Raw genomic sequence first — 24,196 nt, 5'->3', positions numbered from 1 at the left:
TTTTGCTAACTGAATAGGATCAAAGAACGGTGATTACCAAGGGCCTGCATAAGCCACAAGGGCACCTCAATAATCATCTGAGAGAATGGCCACACCCACATCTCAGCATAGGAGGGTCTTAGCTTGTGCCATTATGGTGGGCAAGGTATTCAAATTTGAAAAGTTGACGCTGAGTTGGTAGGGTACTTTGGAGAATAATGAGAAATCATTCAGTATCCATAATATATATGGGGGGAGGGAATACTGACAAGAGATTTGAGAGGGCTTGGGTGAAACCTTCCCAAGGCACACCCTGGTGCTCCCACTGACCTCAACAGTCTTTAAAAGTGCAAATTCCACAACGGAATCAATATCCTTAGGGTAAGGGAGTGAGGTTTAATAACTAGACTGTGCTATTTGTTCTTTTAGGTGAATCCTGATAACCACGCACATAATTTTTAGCTTGTGCCTACGTAAATTGTATCGCTATTCATTTTATCTTCAATGTTTGGCCATTTCCCAATGTACTAGAAATTCCAATATAGAAAGATCAGAAAAAGTATGGAAAAAACAATCCTTATGGGTTTGTTTCATTCCACTTAGAAGTGTAGACAAAGTATTTGGTAAGAGAAAGAACATAACTCAGGTAAAATGAGGGTTTTTTACGTCCTTCTAGAGTTCCAAAGTGTTATAATTATTGGGGGTTGACAAAATAGTTCATACTTGTTAGGAATAAATCCTATTTTCTTATTACTGAATGTATATTATGCTCTAAAGCAATACTCTTTTTCCACATGATCTTAATATAAAACCATTTTGGAATTTATATTTTTACTTTGCCATTACATTATATAAAGCACTTTCCTTTTTCTTTTTCTCCCCAGCTGCCTTCTCCAACTTCCCCTTCTTCCCAAATGAATTGCCAAACATTCTCACTGAAGAGTTGCATATAAACCACAGCATTTTTGCTAGGGTGGGTGGCAACTTTTTAACTAAGCAAAGAGAGTTTGAATGGATACATTCCATTATAGAATGTTGCCTTCTGCTTAAAAGAAAAGTTAATTTTAAATTTTGGCTCTGTATTTATCTAGCACTGGTAACAGTGGTTTAGTCTAAGAAAGGAGCAAAGAGAAAAGAAAACAGAGCCTATGATGGCTGTTGGAGAACAGAGAAGTTCAATGGGTAGAAAGTTATAAGAGATGGAACTTGGAAGTCCATGGGAAATTCACACAACTTGGAATCAAAGATACCCTGGAGATACAGACTCTTAATTTATTCCTGTTTCCCTAAAGCATAAAGCTGAGTAGGTCATAAAAAGGTTCTGTTTTCCTTATTCTCATGAAACCCCATTCCATTTGTTTCTGGCTGCCAGACCTGGAGACTTGGGCCTCCAGCCTTATCTTCTTACATTGTGCATCGTGTACCCCATGATATTACTATATCTCTCTTCTTGATTCTCCTCTGTCTGGAATGTTTTTCTTTGTGCTACCAATGTGAGCTCCTTCAAAGTCTAGCTAAACCTCATTTCCTTTAACAAACTTCTCCTAATCTCTCCAAGTGCATGTGTTCTGATCCTTTCCCAAGCCTGTACCATACTTGATAGCTCTCTCAGAAGTAGACTATCTTGAATTACAACTATATATGATTTCATTTATTACCCTGACCCCTGACTAACCATCTTTGGGCCAAATATATGCCATTGCTCCTGTCTGTATCCCTTGAACATCTTCTTATAGCTGAAGGCACTCAAATATTTATGCTGGGAGTAGAAGGAAGGGGAAAGAAGGAAGGAGAAGGAAGAGGAAGGAAGGAAGGAAGGGAGGAAGGGAGGAAAGAAGTGTTGCCCATTTCTTCTCCCTCTGTCCATTTGTAGATTACAAACTACTAATACTAATCCTATATCCTTTATTGCTCAATTTTCCTTTTTTTTTTCTTTCTTCAATCAGCATTTTTTGTCTCACTTTACCCTGCATCACAGCGTTGGGAGAACTCTGACCTAAAACTGATCTGTTGTCACTAAATGTTTAACCATTTGTTCATGCCACAATGATGTACTGGTGACCTACTACAAGCCATGCACAATGCTGGGACTTGGAAATACTAAACAGACAGGCAGTGGCCCCCTGGAGCGAAGCTAAACTGTTCACTCATTGCAGTGAGCACCCCCACTGACGTGACGGCTTGCTGTGTGACTGTGTTATTAGGGGCCTGGAGGAGAACCCCGACAAGGGAAAGCAGCAGAGTCCAAACCCCCTAGAGACCCCTCGAATGCATTTGCTCTACACACTGTGGTGCTGGGAACCTCTTGAGTACCATTCAGGAGTTCAGTCATGGTGAGAACAATTAGGGGCTTTAACAGGGGTATTCAAAAAGCAAGCACTGAGAACCACCAGATTCATTTGTTACCTTCAAATTTTCTCCCTTGGCCACATGAAGCTTTGTTTACACAAAATACCTGATACCATTTTAAGTCTCTCGGTTTTCCACTTTTACTGCCATTTTTAGCTCCTCTGACCGTGTTCCTTCCGAAATAAAGTTGGCAAGAGGCTGGGAACATTGTGGTACCCAAAGCTGGTGTCATTTCTTCAAACAGGTATGTTAAGCAGCTGCCTCCTCAGCAAGACAAGAGGGCACTGCAAGATCCAACCAAAATAAAAGTATGTCCTCCACAGCCTCCTCTCACCTTTTCATATATAGTGCGGTCTACTGAAGGCTTTTTTTTTTTTCTGGGTCAGAAAAAAAAAAGGTATATTTTTTCCCAAATGTCACTATCATAACACAAAGGGGTGAAGCCTATTATTCCCAACATTTGCCTTTTAGCATATTAACAGTGGTTCATATGTTAATCACCTTAACAAAAATCATACATACATATGGTTGTATTTCCTTCACTTAGTAGCTGTGTGGTGGTATATTGCCACCATTACACCCAAATTGGTTCACTGTTATTGGCTATGTAAGCAGAGTGACTTTGTTGATGAAGAAATGAAATATGGAATTCCATCTCTTCAAAGAGGGATAAAATGCGGCTAAAAGATATTTTGATAAGACCTCTAGGTGGATGACTTTGGAAGCAAGAAGGTAGCACTCAACACTGCTGGGATGTGTGTGAAAGTCCAGAAGAAGGAGGGGCTCCCAAGAAGAGCGATTTTTGGAGGTAGGGACATATAAGCTGATGGAAAAGAGGATAGTGTGGAAAGGCAAGGAGGTCCCACCAGTGACCTATTTTCCCAACTTTCCCTGTATTGTATCTCCAGAAAGCACATGAGGTCAAAAATGTACAGTGTACATAAAGGATAAATAAAATCCACAGATTTCAAGTGGGGGCGCCAAGTGAGTGATCACAAGTTAATTAAGTGACATAGAGGCCAAAGGATTAGATACATTCAAATCTGCTTCAACAAGAACAATTACTTTCCTTATGCTTCACACTACTAAAAAAATATCTCATGCCAGGACATAAATACTCAACTGAGGGCTTGTATAGTATCAGGAAAGTGGAATCATGCTTCCTGGGAGAGCTAACGAATTGTGAAATCTTAGAAATATAATTTCATTCTTCTGGTTCAAAATTTCCTCACTGGCTAAAATGACAAAGTGGGGCATTCCTATACTTTTACACTTCATAGAATTTCACTAGATTTATATGAGGCTATCATAATCGGCTCTGGCTACATTTATAATAATTGGTTTCCATTTGACTGCAATAAAAACAATGCTTATTTTATATTTTACAGTGCAACTATTGCATAATATCAGACACTTAATGTTATAATAGTTCAATTCTAAAATTTGAAAGTGAATTTACCTGTGTTGGAACTTTAAATGTATATTCTTAGGAAATTAGATACTCCAACTCTATGCATCCAAAAATGTAATTCCTTTGATATGCATCTCAGCAGGCTGTGTACCTGCCTTTTATTTTGTGTGTAAGATAATATGATGCATGTGCGAGTATTGTGGGTGTAGACACATATACCTTTTATTTACCAGGCCTGCAGGAGTTACTCCAAGGGGTCTAGAATGTAGAATATACACCAAACTTTTTTTGTAGATAAAGAATGCATTTCAAAGATATGAGTAGACTTGGTTGTGACTACCCATAGTCAAATTAATTTTTAAAAGCATGATCATATTTATAATGATTTATCATTATTGTTATGTATTTGTTCAATCAACTGATACTAAAAGTACAACTATGATCAAGTGGCCCTCTAATTTTTTTTTTTAATTAGAAAGGGGAGCTTTACACCAGAAAATGATGAAGATCACTATACTAATTCACGGTTGTATTACATGTAAATGTTCATAGGGCAAGAACCTACCAATTAATTCATTTTGATCAGGCCATGACAAAGTAAACCACTATGAATAATTTTATGATTATTCATACAGTGATTTATTTATAATTATAATTCACATAAAATGTAAGCTACATAATTAACAAACATACTGAAAGAGTGATACTCTATAATTATATGATCACAATTCACAGTCCATTTCATTTTTTTGCTTAGTCCAAACTCCACACACTATTTCCTGACTTAGGAAATATTACAAAATACTATCTAATTTCACTCTAAAATATATATTCTTAGATATGTAGCTCTTGCATGGACAGAATAGCTCATTTAGTGCCATTTATTGTATTTTATATGTATAAACATAGTAACTATAACACAGTCTTTGAATAGCTTGCCATGAAAAAAAATTACTCTCAATGTTTTAATATGAAAACAGGAAAGAGCAGACTTTCAGAAGAAAAATATTAAAGTGCTTTGCTTTCTCCCTCTGCTTTATCCACAGCTCACTGCCTGGCAATTTCAGATCCTGTGATAGGCAAGCAATACCAGGTCGGCCAGTTATCCCTTCGCTAAAGCTGAAAAAGCCTTAGGACTCTTAGAGTTTTGATACCTGCACATTTTTTTCTGCACAGAGGAACCAAAACAGCGTGTCAGTTAAGGATTTTTCATTGTAAGCCAATGGTCAGGGTGAGCAGTGAGGGTATGTCCACTGAGCCATGTGGTTGGCCTGTAATGGAATGCTGTCTGCAGTGTAAGATACTCCAGGGTGGCATTCTCTGGGTGAAAATTAAAAGCATATTTGTAAGGTGATTAGCAGAATTTGTCAAATAAACAAGCCTGTCTACATTCCTATAATATTCCTTTGTAAATCTGCCAGAGCAAATCTAAAGCATTTCCATTAGACAAAAAGGAATCTTCATTTTAAAAATATAGGAAACCAAGAAAATGCTGGCTATTTATAGGCATCAATGAAGTCAGATAAACATGCATGATCAAATTCATCTGAAACAAAGAAATATCAGGGATACTTAACATGAAAAGCAAGACATTGGGAAGTTACAAAGAGAAGGTTGCTCTATAGCAGGAAAGTTCTTTAAGTCTGTGTACATTTACTTTTATCTACAGGGTTAATTTTCCATTTTCCAATTTTACCTGAACCAAAATACAAACACTTGCTTTTTCACCTGGTTATCCAGTCACTTAAAAACGTACATGGAAGGTCATATCACTAACTATGTCTTTCTTATATATGTAAATATATTAACGTCAAGATACAAGCACACTAAAGAAATGTAGTGTTAGTGGTGACACGTGAGGGACTGCCTCCCCCTAAAGAACGTTAGTAATTATTGCAATGAGCAAATTCCCAAACAGAACTATTATCTTTATATTATTCTTATGGCCTCTATTACACTTAGTATTCAAATGCATTATGCTTTCCTTAAGAAAGTGACAGAAGAGAGTACCCTTTTGGTCAAATGACCCGATTTAAGTGGTAGCATCCGGTTTGTTTCCCAACGTTTGTTTGTGTAGTCTTGGTACCAAAAACAGGAAAGTCTAAATACTTGGGAGCATTCAAAACAAAACAAAACAAAACAAAACACCAAGTAATCAGCTTAAAACACTCTCACACACAAAACTCTCAGTTACCACGCTTTGAATCTTATTCACAAGCAACTGGTTTTTTTGTTTTGTTTTGTTCCCATATGAGCACTGCCGAAAAAACTGAGTACTGAGGGAAAGTTAGGAACCAAAGCCTTTAATTTGTCTGTTACTTACTGACTGAACAATACTACCTGACAGCTAACTGTAATTAGGACGAGGAAAAGCCTATAAAAATTTACACTAAGAGCTTGAGAAAAAAAGACACTGTTAAATTCGTACAACTTTGGAGAACCCTTAATAATAACAATTCCCTATGTTTCTAAGGCATACCATCATGGTGAGCCCTGAGACACACATCTTGTTTCTTTAGTGCAATGTGTTAAGTATCCTATTTTAAATGATTCTTGATTTTAAAGGATTATCTTGAACACTAAGAGGTGAAATGCAGGGTCAGAAGTCACAAGGCTAGCGCATGACGTGCATCTCCGACCCTCTGAGTCAGCCCCAAATTCCACAACACCTGTCTATATCAGAAAGCTGGGCTCCTTCCTCTTTAATATTCCTTATACAAGTAATGGAAATAGGATTGGAATTTAACAATAAAAATGCCGACACGGCCTTATTTATAGCTGCCCAAACGGTGCTATTATAATTACGCTTTATAGGTTGAGCATTACCAAAAAACTTGCTACTTTTACGTCTTGTTAATCAACACTTGGGTGCTTTGGGTGCCACACATTTTAGAGGAGTCTGCTTTATAAAAACATAAGATTTGTCAAACAGCAAAGATCATATCTGTTGTAAGGCAAAGTATACCCCAAACGTGTCAGTTTATAACAGGCTAAAAGAATCTGAAATATATATAAATTTTAAAGTAACCCAACAAGTTCAGTTGTTCTTAAAAATGTTTCATGCATAAGTCATGTTAACAATAACATGATTTGCTCACATACATTGCAAACATAATAAACATCTCTTTTGAATTGTTTTCCAGTTTTGAGAATATTGTGATTGCTTATCAGCTATATCTCCTGACTTTGCTGAAGCAACTAGTCAGGAAACAAAATCAGTACTTTCCATATTTATAAATGGCATCTCTTCTCCTATTTTCCTCAATATTTGCTAATCTAACTACATAACTGGAGCTGAGAAAAGGGCAATGAAATAGTGAAACAGATACTGTATTTTAAATTATTCACTGCCTTCATGTTTAAGTGTTTTCCTATTAAGCAAAGCTTTTTATTATTGATTTGTAGGATACTGAAGAAAAACGCTATAACCTGCCTTGGTTACATAATCCTCTTTCAAAACAAATTAACAGGTTACAAAGTGCCATTAAAATGATTGAAACTATCTTTCCTAATGTGAATATACGCAGTCTTCAAGTAAAAGGACAGCATTTACATGCGTACGTCTGTTTCATGGTAAGTGTCTTTTTTCAGAGACTTCTATTTCTTTCTAGTATTATTTCCATCCCCCACCAAGCTTATAAAACCTCCAGAATATGCCGTTTGGTAACATATGTGTGGCTTATGTCAGAAAACAACTGAGGAAGTCATTTATAAAATATTAAAATAAGGACTACAGGAAATATTGCAAACGATATTTCTGTACATAGTTGGAGACTAACAGCCTGGAAGCAGCTGTAGTGTTACCCTGACCCCTGAAGGAAGGAATCAGGAGTTAACTTCACATTCAATTTTCTACACAATATGAACACCAAACCTCCAAATCCACTGGCACAATACATCAATGTTTGGGCATGTCCTGCAGAAATAAGAAAGTCGTCTCAAAAAAATCGCAGCTCAAAATTTCATTCCACCATTCCACCATTCTGATTTGGGGGAAGGAGATCTTTTCAAAGTTACTTAGTGGATGTCTAGATCCTGCACCTGACTCCGTAGGAAAAACAGGAAGAATCATCTTATCTCCACAACAGAAAAGTCATTTAGCCTCCTTTGTAAAATAAACATAAAGGGAAATAGAAAATAGCACAACTAGATGGAAAGGTGATTTAATTCAACAGGGTTAGGATTTCAGCAGAGTTGAATTTTGAGGGAATTTTTAATCTATTGAGGGAAAAAGAAATCCTCAAACATTAGAAGGCCAAAAGGAGCTGATGTGTATCTTCTTTCTTAAAAAAAAAAATTCACAGCTCCAAATAAAACATCAGGGTAAATGACATTTTATTCTGCAGTATTCCCTCCGCTGTATGGTGAGCACAGTACCTTTATCTCATCTCATGGTAAAAGTCACAGGCAGCTGCAACATGTCCTTTAAGCCATTCAATAAGTAAAACTTGAAAATGGGTTGCTCTTTATTTCTGAGATTTGTATTAATAATGAATTCATTACCAGTCATTTTTTTAATTTAACTAGATACCATTACCTTGGAAGGTTTTTACTTCTCTTTTCCCGGAGGGTTAAAATGGCCCAGAAAGAGGTTGTCAAGGCAAAGATAAAGGTACAAAAACCCTCTTTTCTGACACACTGTGGAAGCAATCGCTTTCATGAGGGAAACACCAGGCTGAAATCTGCATTAAGCTCTAACAGGAAAAATGTGAGATGACCCCAAATAGTCACTCTGTTCAGAGTCTTCATTTCAACCGATTTAACTTTCTACTCAGTTGGAGTCATGTATGTCAATCATAGGGTGCAGAACTATGACCTTGGCTGGGATCATCAGCCCCAATTACTCAATGGGGCACTTGTGAAACATTGCGGACTCATTTGGACTCTCCACGGGTGTGGCTAAAATTGCTCTGGTCCAGCCCTAAAGCTTACATAGATCTGCTGTCCCTCAGAAACTCACTATGAGAAAACTCATGCTAAATATGCCACAGAGATCAGGGTTTACAGGACCCTTGGAGCTAATCTCTGTCTGCCCTCCTCCTCCTCTGTTAGCTGTTACAAGCCTTCAAAAGTTAACAGGGTGATGGAGCCTGCCTCTATACAATCATTTCATCTCACTATCGTTGACTGAAGCTCGCTGATGTAATGAAGTTACATAATCACCGATTATGCACGACTTCCATCCATCTTCCTACATATCCACATAGCTTCTCCCCTCCCCTTAAGATCAATCTACCAGGTGAGATTTATAACACATGTAAATGCTTCATTCTCTCATCATAGGTTCTGAATATGGGACTTTAGCATTGCAGTACAGTGCACTGAACCACGTCATCAATATTGATTTTTTTTTATCCCATTTCCCAGGGAGAATAGGCTTAAACATCCTTCGTGCTCTAGTCTCTAACTTTTTACTGAAAGGGTAAAATAGACGTAGCAGATAGGACACATCCTCAACTTAAGGTTAAGGGAAGTATGCAATTGCCTGTATTTCCAAAGCCGGCTGCATTGCAATAAAAGGATGGTCTCTGCTTCCAGACCTTCAACTCCCCTGCACGTGGGTCGCAGCTTCAGCTATTTAGGGTATTAGGAAAATAATTATATTATTGGTGTATTGAACTTGAGAAAGAAAGCATTTGGTGACATTTAAAATAATATTGCACTATTCTCTATTTTGCTCATCATTTCCAGCTTTTTGTTTTCTTTTCTTTTCTTTTCTTTCCGAACGATAATCCGGTGGATAAAAAAGTAGCCCAGGGTACTTAATAATCTCCAATAATCACAACCTAGAGAATAATTAACAACGATTATCACCTTAAAGTTTAAGAACTTGACAAGTGGGATGTCCCTGGTCCCATTGCGGCTGTGAAATGCAGCAGAATGCTGCACTGAGTTGAAAACATATTTCTTTTAATGAATAAAGAGTAGCTCGTTTCATTTTAAATAGGGCTTTTCAGTAAGTGTTCCTCTCACTGCTGCTACCCCTTCCAGAACACAGGAGCCACAAATATTGCATCCAAACAATAGAGTGTCTACCCAGAATTAATTCAAGACACTCTTCCATATCAAAATAATTGGAGGGGGGAGTGATGCTTTGATTTATTTTCAATTACACTCAGAATACAGACCTACATACACACACACGCACACACACACACCAACACACCCAACTGCAGTTATTCCATTCAGTGCCAATAACGGCCACATCACAGCCATCAATGCGATGCAGCAATCATCCAAGTCACCCATTTCCATTACAAACGCCCAAGTTTGCTCACGCCACTGATGGGTTTGCATATATAAAATGACCTTACCCACAACAGTCTTCCAAATTATTCTCCTCTGGATATCAGTCGGTAAGGTAATTGCTGGTCATCACAATGCGTATTCAGAAAAATCCACGTTTTACTCCTGTGTTCTTTTTCTTGCTTTTGCTAGCAATTAATATTGTGAACAAGATACCCATTCACAAATGCCAAGTTCACCATAAAAGCAGATAATTCCATACAGCTCTTCCCTACAAGACTGCCTCCAGTTAGTTCTCAAAGTGCCCGATTGTTTGGTGAAGATACAATCCAGGTGCAGAGCAGGGGGGGGGGGAAGACGACTAGGAGAAAAAAGAAGAGGCAGATAGAAAAGGAGACACTGAGAAAGGAGAGACCAGGAAAAGAGGGAAGAAATTTAATTAAAAAAAAAAAAAAAAAAAAAGAAGGAGAACGGGAAAAAAGGCCGGTAAGTGAGGAAGTCTGAGAGCTCTATGACAAGAATCGGAGTCTTGCTTGCAAATCTTCTGTATGCATGTAGCCCTTCAGATCCTCTTGGTCTCCAAGTAAAATTTCCAGATCCGGGATGCAGCCATAAGAAAGAATCCTATGTATATTTCACAAGTATCCCGCAATAACAGATCCGACGGGGTTTTCCTTGTACAGTACTGCTGTGTGAAAGCACACAACCCCTGCTGTTTGGGAAGGTGTCTCCTGGGTCCTAGCTCTCTTCAGCAGCCCCCAAAAATGATTTTTCAGAAAAGAGTGGGGGAAAAAAAGCAGCTTTGCGTTTGCCTTGAATGATGCTAATCCTGACCGAAAACGACAAGCAAACCACGAATAGCACGAAATCTTGATTAATAGCCACAATCCACTCAAAATATCCCAGGAAAGAAGGAGCGAAAACAAGAAAGAGAAACTGCAATGCATAAATGATTCCAGTGTTTCTACAAGATCGGTTCATTTGATTGAATGCATTCTCCGGTTTGCTGCAAGTCATAAAGAGGATAGTGTTACTGCCACCCAATGGATATTTTAGTACTAGCCAATCCACAGAACGCCACCGCTTTGCGAGTTTTAGTTTTCAGAAGACTGAGGAGGAAGGAGGGTAGCCTGGGAATCTTTTGGAAAAGACCCTGAGAGGCCTCAAATAACGGGAATCTGTCTTTCCAGGCAAAAGCGGACGGCGAACGTGGACGCTGACCCATTCTTGCGTTAGCCACCTTAGAATTACGATTCCATTTCTCTATGAGCAGAAAGGTACATAGAGCGATGCCTAAACTGACACGCTCACAGTAACCTCCTTTTCATCTCCTCTCTTTAAAGCAGATTTGTTATTGCGCGCGATCTCTCTCTCCTCCTGCCCCCCTCCACCCCCACAGAGCAATTCTCGGTACCACTTTAAGCCACATTTCAAAAGGAAGCGGAGTGCGGAAAGGGAGGGGGCTGCTCCAAACCTCAGGTGGCAAGGTGATAATTGTTTCTAAAGCGCAGTTTTGCAAAGTGCTTTAGCCTGTATTGATATGTAAACTGTGAGTCCTCCTGGCAGTAACCCTCCTGGCCGCTGCTCCTTCAGTTTTGGGGGGGGGGGGGGGGGGAGAGGGGCGGGGAGCACTATCTTCCCCAGGTGACAGGGGCTGAGGAGAAGAGTGCTGGTGGACGGCTCTCTGGGAGTGTGGGGGTGGGGGCGGGGCACAGAAAGGAGGAGATTGAAGAGTCTCCTCCTCCCCTCTACCGCGTAACGGAGTTCGCTGCAGGATTGTGAGATGGAGTCCTAATGGGAAAAGAGGGACCAAGTAGGTACCGGCCAATTAAATTGGGGAATTTGCTCAGTTTAAGATCCTTGCCCTTTGCAATACCTTGGGATAGTATAATACCCACCTGGGATTCTGTACTAGTCAAACTTGAACATAGGCATGATCACCTGGGTGTCTTGTTAAAACGCAGATTCTTATTCAGTGAAGTCTAGAGTAAGGCCCGAGAGTCTGCATGTCTGAGGAAGTGGCCCATAAGCCATCATAATGCTGCAGGTCTCCGGACCACACTTGCTTGTAAAAGAAAGCCTCTAGGGCAGTTTCAATGCTTACATGGCAACCGCAGTGTTCGTTTCTGAGAGTGGGGCGGGCAGGGCCGCGAAAGGACTGACGAACACTTTTACGGTCGCCACCCCTCCCTCTCCCCACTCATCGACCTTTCCCATACACCACCTGTAGCCTCCATTCTAGAGAACCTTAACCCACTCCACAGCGCTTCCCACACGCTTTTGTAATGTAAACTTTAAGAGGATAAAGCAAACACAGAAGAATAAATAGGTAAAGCAGCCTGGGCCCTGGGGAACTGTGTCTTCATTTAATTTGGAGAGAAAAACACAAATGAGGATGAAGGAAACTGCATGACAAATATGTCACCGCATATTCGGTGACATGAGAGCAAAACGAATGCGAGCCAAACTCGGGTCACAGGTGAGGTTGATGGGCACTGACAGACTGCAAAGGGCCGTCTGTCTGTATTTGTAAGGAAGGAGCATTATATTGAACTTCTCAATCCAAGGTGAGCACAGATCTGGTTCCAGTGTGTGTGCAAGTCTTACGTGGTTTTCCTGCTGGTAACTCACCCAGGTTACCCCCCTGCGTGCCACTTCTCTCTTCTTCCTTCCCCTTCCCCGCCTGCTCCAGTCCAGAGCTAAGTGAGGACCAGCAGTGAGGGGGAAATACATTCTTCTCTTCTCATAACCAGTGATCTATATTTTCAACACCTACCACAGTCCTTTAGCTGACCCATTTAAATAAAGAACTAGACCTCAAGCGGACTGGGAGGGGCACAATTAACAAATTTAATTGCTTCTAGCAAAGTTTAGAAGTAAAAGTCCTGGACTGTAGGCTCAAATCCTAGATTTGAGTCTAATTTCTACTCCTAACTAGCCATAATTACCGGAGAGAATCACTTTGATTTCTCTTGGCCTCAGTTTCCATGTGTGTAAAATGACACATTTCCAAGGTCCACTCCAGATCCATGGGGTACAAAACTCAAGTCTCTTAATTGCAAGGCTTCTGCCAGTTTGTCACTCTACACAGATGAACATTTGACCATTTAAATGTTATTGCAACAGATGATTTCAAACACTTTCTCTTCAGACGCAGGAAGGGAAGTATTTGTTTGAATCCGAGGTGAAGCATTGTCTATTCCTGGATCTCACAGAGCCGACTGTGGGCCTCGCTGTTTGTTGCCATGGGATCCTCTTTGTGCGAACTCTCTTGAACTGTGTGGGAACATTTTCCTGTTGCCTCCCTTCACTTCTCTCTCTAACTCTTCTGAAGATAGGTGTCAGAACAAAACGTAGCTGCATTATTGCCAATTAAGACTAACAGCAGCTGCAAGGTGCATCTAATTAAGAATTTTAATTACTTCACCAAATTCTCATTTGCAGATGTTTAGAGCATTAAACAATGCATTGTGATTTTATTTTCAAATCTGAAAAAGTTGACCTCCCTCCAAAGCGGGGTTGGGCGGGGGGGGGGGGGGGGGGACTAGAAAACTACACAACTCACTGATGGGTGTAAAAGAGGCTTTGACAAGGGAACTATATACCTGGGCACATTGTTTGAGAATAAATGACCTGAGATTCAGGGTGAAAAAATAGTGCCCATATTCATAACAATGACTTTTTTAGTAAAGAAAAAGGCCAACATGTCTGAAGATACTGAAAAAAATTAGTAATCGTCTATTCAAGCAGAATCCTTGCACGTTACAAAGTTCTTCTCAAATATCCTGTTCTTTTTCTTTTCCAGAATCTGGATAGTTAACAGTAAGTTTGGTGCTGCAGTGTGGGGATTGTAGGCTATAATCCAAAGCATTATGGGGTTTGTAGTAAAAACTGGCTGCAGATCAATTCCATGCTTCTAGCTTTTCTCAACTGAAGGAACTGCTGTTTTATTTTCTACTAATAAAAAAGAAGAATGTCAAGATATTTTAAATAAGAGATTCATTTTAATGAAACAAAGTTGGTATTACTGGGAATATGAAATTTGAGTTTACCTACAATAATATTCTGACTGAGGAGATGGAGAATGCAATAACATCTACTTTATAAGCCACAAATAACCCGAGCGAGCTATTTCCTAACATTACTATCCTATAGCTGAGGTTTCAAAAATCACTTTCATTGTTTTATTAGTAAAAAGTGAGAAACTACCAGGTTTTGCATTTACGAAAGAGAATTGTGAAAACAGGAAATGAACTCAAATTCTTACTGAGTCTGCCTTTAACCATTGGTAGCCTATAATTAATTTTCCACATTTCACGTCATCCCTCAGTGACGTGAGCAAGAGTTTTATTTAATCTACCTTTTGAGGTGTTTTGTTATATAAAAAAATACTCTGGATACTCAAGGTAGCTCCTCTTTTTAATGAAATTAAATTTAATGAAATTAAGGCTAGACTACCTGGAAAATAGGTCTAACATGGGATATTTCATTGTTTAGATTTAATTAATTATGCAAATGTATAAATTAAGGAGTTATAATTCCATTCATCTTTTGTATGCAGATGATTCTGTGTGGGTAAATACATAATTTATAGAGATTTGGATTTAACTCCGTTGGCAATTTATTTCAAAGTTCATTAAACATTTTCTGTATGAGATAAATTCAAAGTCTAGCTCCCCAGTAATGTGCTATGAAATCAGCTCCCCTTTTGTTAAAAGGCTAAAATATTTCCCTTGAAAGATTTTTTCTCTGTGAAAGTCCCCATTCTCATGCTAAGTTACTTGGAAAGTATTTTGTACATAAGGTTGCTTACTTTTCTCTTTCTCTCCTTACAGAGGACTCCATCCACAAAAAGACAATGCTTAAGCAAACTATTATTACAGACACGAATAAATGCAAAACCAAGCACCCTTCGTTTTCAGGCCTTTTTCCAGCAACATTCATTTGAACCCACCACCACATATGTACAAAGACTTGAGCATTTCAGCGAAATTCTACCATAAAGTTCAGAAATAATAAAGAATGCTATGAAAAAGCAAACAGCAATGGGAAAGAAAAATGCCATGCCTGCTTTTCTCTCAGATTTCTAAGTTTCCAATCATAAAAATATACAAATATATATTTTCTTGAATGCACTTTACATTATTGTTCATACTGTGAATATTTCTTTTATGGTCATAAAAATAAAAGCAATGCCCCAAATGAAACACTATGTACATAAGTGATGCAAATGCATCCCCGGTGGAAAGCCGGCTGGCTGCCGGTGGGAGGGTATATTTATACAGTGCCTTTCATTTGGAAGGTTCCCAAAATGATTTGCAAACTGTATATAGAGGAACTGCTCACCATGGAAATTCACCCACTTTCAGAAGGGAGTGCAGAAGTCATTCCATGCTGACAAGTAGTTTAAATAAAACCACAGAGCAATATTTCAGGTGGGTGAAATTGTCATTGAGGGAATGTGCACTGAAATCCCACTATGTGACGGGCATGGTTGGAGGTCCTGAGGATATCACTGTGGACGTATCTAGGCGAGTTTGCTGCTCTCCTAAAGTTTGTTTTAATGAAATCTGATGAGAACTCAGGAGTTAAAAGTCCTATTTCTTGGTGAATTTCTGATCTCTGCATATGGTTCTACTGAAACAGACCACTTGCTCCTTTTTATATGTATTTATATTAGGCGTCATGATATCCGGGACACACAGCCTGTGGCAGTGTATTCTCCTTCATATCGGTCACACACACACATACACACACACACAAATGGCTTCAGATGTTATGGTCAAAGTAGGTAAAACGACAATAACATTTCCTGCATTGAATGATTTGGAAGAGGCAGGGCAGAATGAAGTCTTCCAGGTTTGGGAAATTAAATGAAAATGGTATTACTATACACACATGGAAGACCGCTTCCACTGAAATGATTCAGGGCACTTCGTGGTAATTAAGGCATATAAAATAGCTTAGTGAAGGAGGAGAGCAGTAGCAGCTAATGTTTCAGAGTATAAAGTATGGAATCGAATACCAGTGTATCCTAAATTTACTAGATTTATAATGGCTTTCAAATGGAAATAGAACAGGAGAAAAGGGTAAAGCAGGCACTGTCAAAGTTCAGGCCAGACCCCTCAGGTTGCATCTCTGTATGCTCAAAGCCATCTTTCTCTTCTCTGTGCTTTGCCTTTAAAGGCCAGCAGTGGGAACCTCTTGAACCACTGTTCTTGGGCTCCTGGTACTGCTTGACTTGCTTGTAATGAGGGTTGGAAGGGCCTGGAGTTTACAACCCTCCTCCACCTTAGCCAATGACTGACTGATAGGGGAGTGTGAACCCCTTGCTCTTTTGACTATAGTTCAGAAAAACTCTCAGGCATAATTTACACTCTGAAGGTCCCCTGTGAAATCAGGCTGAAGCTGGGACTTTGCCTGTAATCACACCCTTGCTTGGTGTCTGGGAACCCAAGACAGAGGGTAACAAGAAATAATCATAGAGGTCCCATCTCTAGCTTTTAAATAGTCAACCTGTGTGAGTGGAAGCAGATAATCCGTTCATTTCTCCATTTGTCTACGTCCTACAACATGCCAGACAGTGCCGGGGTTCGTGGCTGTAAGGAAGGATGACTGAGGCACAAGTGCATGTCGTTAGGGACCTCAAGTCAAGAGGGAGGGAGACACATAAACCACACATGTGATAGACAGTGTGAGGACTGCTATAGGAGAGTTCTGAATTCAGCCTCAAAGTATCAGGCAAGATTGAACGGAGTAGGTGTTAGTTCAGTGACCTTGAGGGCTGAGCAAAATAAAAATCAGAAAATGAGTGAAGGCCAAGAATAAAGAGCAACACCTAAGTAGCCCAGTTTTCTTCTACCTGGAAAGAAGTAGCACTGGTCCTAGTAGTAGAAATCAAAAGTGTTTAAAATCATAGAATCAGTTTTCGAAGGGGGCTCTAGAGATCACCTTGAATAATTTCTTTATTTTAGTCAGAGGAAATTGAGTCTCGCACGGCCAAATGACATAGTTATTTAAACTCACAAAGCTAGGAAGTGGTAGGAGTTCTCTTCTGGCATGACTCAGCCATATTGCCTGTCAGCCTTTCCTTTAAAAAGATAAATTGAGGACATAAGAGAGATATCGGATATAATAAGATCTGGGTTGAATCCTGACCTATCAGTGTCTGGACTTGAGAAAATTCCTTGCCTTCTCTGAGTTTCAATGTCCTCCTATAACACATGAACTCCATAGGGTCACCTTCTCCTGGGGCCCGCGCAGCATGTGCATCTAGCAGAGAGCCTAGGACAGAGTATGTGTTTGAGAGAAGCATGTTTGTTTCATTTCACCTTCTTTAATTTGGTTTCATTTCTTTTCCTTCCCAGACAGTGTTATAGTGGTGTAAATGGAGACAAGGATGTTTTTAATTTTGTTCTGCTCCTTTTTAAGTTTATTTACATAATCTCTATGCCCAACCTGGGGTTCTAACTCACGAACCTGAGATCAAGAGGCACACTCTCTTCTGACTGAGCCAGCCAGGCATCCTCTGATGTTTTTATCTTTGTTAGTGTTTTGTTTTTGTTATATCAGCTATGGGGTTGAAGGGGACCAGAACTTCAAGTAAGATTGCTTGCTTTTTTTTTTTTTTTAAATAAAGAGGTGGTGTTTTTGATTAGGACTAGCCCTGTCTCTGACTAGAATATGTGAGTATTATTTGTCAATCATCTCAGGACCAGTCCAACTTTGTTCAGGGCGAGCCAAGTAGATGAGTCTGAGTCTTCTAACTAGCTAGTTATGATGATAATTAGCATAATACTGAAACACATCTGCCAATTGAGTAAGTCTGTTATTCGCACGTTGTAAAAGAGGTTAACCACATGGCAAACGAATGTATAAAAGGGTAACGGACTTCATTAGACAAAATGGTGATATAAATTTAAACCACAATGCAATATCATGACACATTCCCCAGAATGTTTAAAATGAACTAATAGACAATACTAAATGTGGGCAAAGAGTCGGAGCACCAGCAATCTTGGAATCTACTCTTGACAAAAGTAAAAATCGCTTCAACAACTATGGAAAACTTTTCAGCAGTTCCTGTTAATTCTAAACCTACATATAACCTATGATGTTATCAATTCTCTAGCTAGGTTTATATCCAACGGGAATGCATACATACGTTAACCAAAAACATGTATTAGAAAGTTCACAGCAGCTTTATTGAAAAAAGTTCCAAACGGGAAACTGCTAGAATGCTCATCAGCCGTAGAGCGGGTGACTACAATATGGTATATTCATACTTGAGGCTCCCATACAGGAATGTGAAGTAACAATCTATGGCTTTTCACAAAAATGCATTTGAATCTGAGGAATATAATGTCGAGTAAAAGAAGGCAGACACCAAAGAGTGCATCCTGTAAGGTTGAATTTATAGGAAGGAGAAAACGAATCTAATCTAGGATCCACAAGGGGAGCTTTGGAAGTGCTGGTAAAGTTCTTGTTTGTTTGTTTGTTTGTTTTTAATCCTGATGTCGGTTACTTGAATGTATTTATACTGTGAAAATTCATTGAGCTGTATGCATATAATGTGTGAACTTTTGTACATATTTCAAATTTCAGTAATGAGTTTTTTAAACAGTTTGTTTTAAAGCCAGAAATAAAAAGTCTAACTCCCACCGCAACAATACTTTATTAAAAATAATCAATGAAATTAACAAACCGTTGGCAGATATTTGTTAAAGTTAAATTGCTGATCATATTAAAATATGGGGGTCTTCCTGTGAAATGGATATGAAAAGGCAGCATTTGTTTATTTAAAAAGATGTTTTCAGGAAATGAATGGGGTTCTCTTTTTGAAACATAATTAATTTGGTATAATTTAACATACAATAGGAACTAGATAATTAAGATAATCATGCCTTTGACTTTTTAGTGTCAATCAAAGCTTTGTTTAATTCTTTTGTGAAACGATAATAGCTAGCATTTATTCAGTACTTATTATGTGCCAGTACCTTTGGAGTCATTTTATAAGTGCTAATTCACTTACTCCTCAAAAGAAATGGATACTTTGGTCATGGCTAGTTTACAGATGAGGAAACCAAGGCACAGAGTCTGTTAATAGCTTGCTCAGTGTGTCAGTGTGGCAAAGTTGGAAATTGTAACTTTTCTTAATCACTACTCTTAATACGCCACTGTAACATTTGATTATTTCCTCTATGCCACATTTAGCTAAAATTATCACTTTTATATTTGGCTGGTGTATTGCCTTTATTGGCTTCACATTCCTAATATGGCCACCTCTAAACCAAAGATGTCGTACTAGTTCAGGAAACATTGTGAGTGCAATTTTCCCCAGCAGAGCGTATTACTTTTGGTTTGGTGCATCAGTCTGCTCTGTTTCTCTTTTTCCCACAGGAGATCTAAGGAATTATTATGTTTCTGTTAAATGAAGAGAAAAATGATGAAATTACACCTTTCAAGGCAAAGACGTTAATATTTCAACTTTTCAAGCACTTAAGAATAGTACGATGAAGGGTGTGTTAACATTATGTAAATACCTGTATGGCCTTCTGAACTAATTTTTAAAACTGAGAAAAACAACCCTTTAAGTAAATCATACAGGAGATGGGAAAGATATTATGGATGTTTTTAATCACTAGATCCCCATATTCAATTTGTGTTAGTGTGTTTGTGTGTTGTGTACGTGTTTAGCAGATAACAGAAGGATATTAAAATATACTAGGACAGGTGATAGGATAGCACGTACTAGGGAGGGGTTACAGAATGGTATAATATGAGTAATAACTTAAAAATAGAATATTGAATATCATTATTGCAAAATCTCTTGTGACAGAGACAATGCTATGTGTTCACCTAACTTTTTTTCCTTCTCACGTACTTAAAAACACTTTGTTTCCCAGTCCTTTTGCATCTAGGTGGGGCCACAATGTGTTACACACATCTTCCAGAATTGATCACTAAAGTCTCCAGAGGGGTCTTCTTCCCTCCGTCTTTGTTTTCATGTATGCCTCCTTCATATGCATGGCCTAAAGGAAAGGGCTTCAACATGGTGGAATCATGACGGAAGGATCGTGGCTCCTTGGGCATTGCCACGGGAGGATCCTAGTCATTGCTGAGAGCTACACAACCAAGAACAGCAGCCCTGGCCTTTGTGTGGATAAGAAGCAAGCTTGCCCTGCAAGCCGCAGAGATTTCAGTTTCATCTGTCAGTAGTTTAATCTACCTTGAACTATAACCTCTGAGCCATTCAAAGGTGAGAAAAAAAATGTTTTCTTTTCCCTCTTTTTTTTTTTTCATTCTTTTTGGCAAGTCAGGCATACAAAATGGTATTGTTCATGACTCTTGGATGGAAATATTAGCCCAATGTCATTTATGTCTTAATTTGGTTAGTTGTCTTTCATGAGGTTATAAATGCTTGAGAAAGCACCACCCAAAAGTAAGCAATTTGATAATAACATATATCACACGTAGGACACAGTACTCCTGTCGATCTATCCAACCGCCTCCCCTCACTTAAGAAAACAGAGTCTCATGAGTCATTTTCCTTTGACTTTTTTTGTCATATAGTTTTATCACATGTATAGCTATCCCTAAAGAATACAGATTTTATGTTTCAATTGATTTAACTTTATTAAAGGATATTCATTTCAATTCTGGGTGAAAAGCAATAAGGACAGGGGCGTCTGGGTGGCTCAGTCAGTTAAGCGGTCTGACACTTGATTTTGGCTCAGGTCATAATCTCACAGTTTCTGGGTTCGAGCCCCACGTGGGGCTCCATGCAGATATGCGGAGCCTGCTTGGGATTCTCTCTCCATCTCTGCCCCTTCCCTGCTCGTGCTTTCTCTCTCAAAATAAATAAACATTTAAAAATTGTTAAAAAAAATAAATAAACTTTTAAAAATGCAATAAGGACAATTTACTCTTGCTCTTCCACTGAATACAATATGAAAACCTGGACAGAATGCATGGAACAAGTATTTGAAAGCCCTGAAAAAGAAATCATTGTAGGCAGATCAGGAATGAACACCAGCATTTGAAGTATGACTGAATCTGTATTGAGTTTAAATTTTTTTCCCCTTTGATATCTCCCAACCCACGGTCAACACCACCAGAAACATGGAAATGAACTCAGACAGGGAGCTGCAGGAGAAGCTCTCCGCCTTTGGCTCCAGGACTGGGGCACAAGACAATGTGGGGTAGTAAGGGGGGACTTCCAAGGGTCATTGGTTCCTTTCTTTTCTGTATATAACTCAAAATTTATTAATCTTATAACTGGAAGTTTGTGCCCTTTGACTAATATGTCATGTTGTGCCCCATTCTCAACCCCTGGAAACCGCCCTTCTACTTTCTGTTTCTCTGAGTTTGGCTTTTTAAAACTCCAAGTTTAAATGAGATCATATAGTAATTGTCTTTCTTGGTCCGACTTATTTTGCTTAGTATAAAGTCTTCAAGGCCCATCCCTGTTTTCTCAAAGAGCAGAAATTCCTTCTTTCTTAAGACTGAGTGATATCCCATCTTCTTTATCCATTCATGTTGACAGACACTTACTTAGATGGTTTCCATGTCTTGGCTACTCTAATATTGCTGCAGTTAACATGGGACTGCAGATCTCTTTCAGTTCCTGTTTTCTTTTATCTATTGTCTTCTACTGTTTTTGGATTTATTCTATCAGTCTCACATCTTAAGATACATACATAAGTCATTAAGTCTTTTTTTCTTTTTTATATTAGTGTTTGAAGCTATAAATCTGGCTCCAAGTACATTCATCTCATCTCATAGGTTCTGATATGTAACTTTTCTCTGTCATTTTTTGTTTAATTTTCAAATGTCAGTGTGATTTTTTCCCTTAATCTAAGAGCTATTTAGTGTTTGTGTGTTTTAAATTTCTGTACGTTCAAGGATAATTTTAATTTTTAAAATTAGCTAACATAATTGTATTGTGGTTAGATATTGTGAGATCAGAAATTTTTTGAGGATTTCTTTGTATCATCAACTTTTTATAAATATTCCACATATGAAACTGGAAATTGTGTATTCCCTAATGGATGCAGAACTATGTGAGTTTCTCTCTCTCTCTCTCTGCCTCTCTTTATCTCTCTCTATATATCCACTAAATCACTCTTGTTAATTTTGTTATTTATTTTGTCCATATCTTTGCTGAGTTGTTTATTGTGTAACCTGTGAATAATCAAGACAAGTGTGTTGAAATTCCCCACTACAATAGCAACTTTGTTAATACAGTACTATCAATTTTTTGGTGCATATATCTTTTAGCCTATTTTTTTGGTATATACATGTTTAAAATTATTATACTTCCTTGATGGATTGAAGCTTTGTTTTGTGGCACAGCTCTCTTCAGTCCTGACATTTTTCTGTCTTAAAGTCTATTTTATTTAGTATACTATAGCTATCAATATTGTTTTGATTGGGGTTTTCCTGATAGCTCTTCTTTCCTCCTTGTTTTACTTTCAACTTTTGCATGTCCTAATGCTTTCAATGTTTCTCACATAAATCATTTAAATTTAAACATGGGCTTTTATCTAACTCATTAATCTGTACCTTTGAATTGGTAGTATCATTTATAGTTATCATAATTATAGATACCTTGTTACTGTTGCTACTGTTTAATTTATTTCAATATGGCCCTCTTCTCCTACATTTATTTTTACTAGTGTCTTTTCTTAAGTGAAGTTACGTCTTACCCTGAATAAAGCCAAGGGTTTTGTCATTCCTTCTCTCCCACTCCTTCCAATACCCGTCTTGTTGATTAAACCTATGCCCTAGCTTTTACTTAAAATGTGGTCTAAGGACTAGCAGCATCGGAACACGTGGGAGCTTATAAGAATTGTAGAACTTTGGGTCTCATTGCAGACCTACTGGATCAGAATACACACAGAACTTCAGGTTAGCTATTATGGATATATTTTACCTTTGGGGGGGGATCTTTATTATTTACGTATCACGATTACTAAGGTATTTATTTGATAACCTTTACTTCATATATCTCTTGCAACATCTCCAGACTTTTCTTTCCTTTTAAAGTACCTATCTAAATGTGTTTTAAATGCGTCTTTGTGTGGCAAGGCTTTTGAAATATTGTATGCTTGAGAATATTTTTATCATGTACTCTTATTTAAATGACATTTTGTTGGATATAAAATACTCTGTTCAAAGTAATTTTCCTTCAATTCTTTGAAAACACCCATTTGCATCCAATGTTGTTGAAAAATCTGACATCAATCTGATTCTTCCTCTTTTATATGGCATCTGCTCTTTTTTTCTGTGTTTAGAATTTTGTTTTTGTCTTTGTCTTTTTAAATTTCACTATAATATGTCCAGGTGTGGATTTTTAAAAATATGTTTCTTCTCCTTTTTGGCATTTTCTGGGCCCATTCAATCTGAAGTCTTTGAAAATTTTTAAATCATTCTACACATGTCTTCAAATAGTTTTCCCATCTCCCTTTCTTTCTCTCTTTCTCTGAGTCCTATTACTCTAGGTATTAGCACTTTTGTGTCCATCTTTCATTTCTTTTGGCTTATCTTTATAGCCTCATTTCCTATCTTTCTAACTTCTGGAGTATTTCCTCAATCTGGTCTTCACATTTGTCGTTTTATTCCTCAATTCAATATCCCACTCTTTATCGTTCTGTCTCAACCATTTTTTTATACACAATATGTCTCAGAAAATGAAAAATTCTTGCTTTCTTCATTCTAGTACTTTTTACTCGTGCTAGAAGCTGTAATCCAGGGTATGTTTTCATTTTGAATTAACTGTGCTCCTCAGAACATCTTGTTATCTTGGCTTGTGACCACCCTCCCTCGCCCACCCTTCCAGGGTACTGGCTGCCCTGTGAGGCAATACATCAGGACGAGGCCAGCACCCAATTAACTGAGTCCCAGTGCATCTAGTGGGGAGAATTGGATAAGAACTGAGGTGGAGAGCAGCAGATATCCCACAACCACAGCCAAGGCCATTCACTCTGGGCCCTTGATCTTGGCTTCAATCTCCAATCCTTCTACCCTTGTAGGAAAAGGTGATATTAGGAGACACTCTTCAGGTGGTAAACTGCTCCCTTGGGTGTTGACAGGGAGGGGTGGAGAGGTGAACACCAAAAGTACAGTTCTCTCCTCTTAATTTCTCAGTGCTCCAAGAGCACAGGGCTTCTGAGTAGCCTCAATTGTATTCCTGGGTGGACACTGACAACT

General features: G+C 38.5%; 1 long non-coding RNA gene across 1 annotated transcript in view; it reads right to left on the bottom strand.

Moving 5' to 3' along the window:
* LOC122477284 overlaps positions 1-11,181 on the bottom strand; it is a 32,061-nt gene extending 20,880 nt beyond the window's left edge. The window contains exon 1 of the long non-coding RNA XR_006295671.1: positions 10,054-11,181. This is a non-coding gene — a long non-coding RNA (uncharacterized LOC122477284). The remainder of the gene's footprint in view (positions 1-10,053) is intronic.
* Between the last annotated feature and the right edge of the window lie 13,015 nt (positions 11,182-24,196).

Source organism: Prionailurus bengalensis, chromosome X, assembly GCF_016509475.1.
Source record: "Prionailurus bengalensis isolate Pbe53 chromosome X, Fcat_Pben_1.1_paternal_pri, whole genome shotgun sequence".
NCBI lineage: Eukaryota > Metazoa > Chordata > Mammalia > Carnivora > Felidae > Prionailurus > Prionailurus bengalensis.
This window is presented reverse-complemented; position numbering and strand designations above follow the sequence as displayed.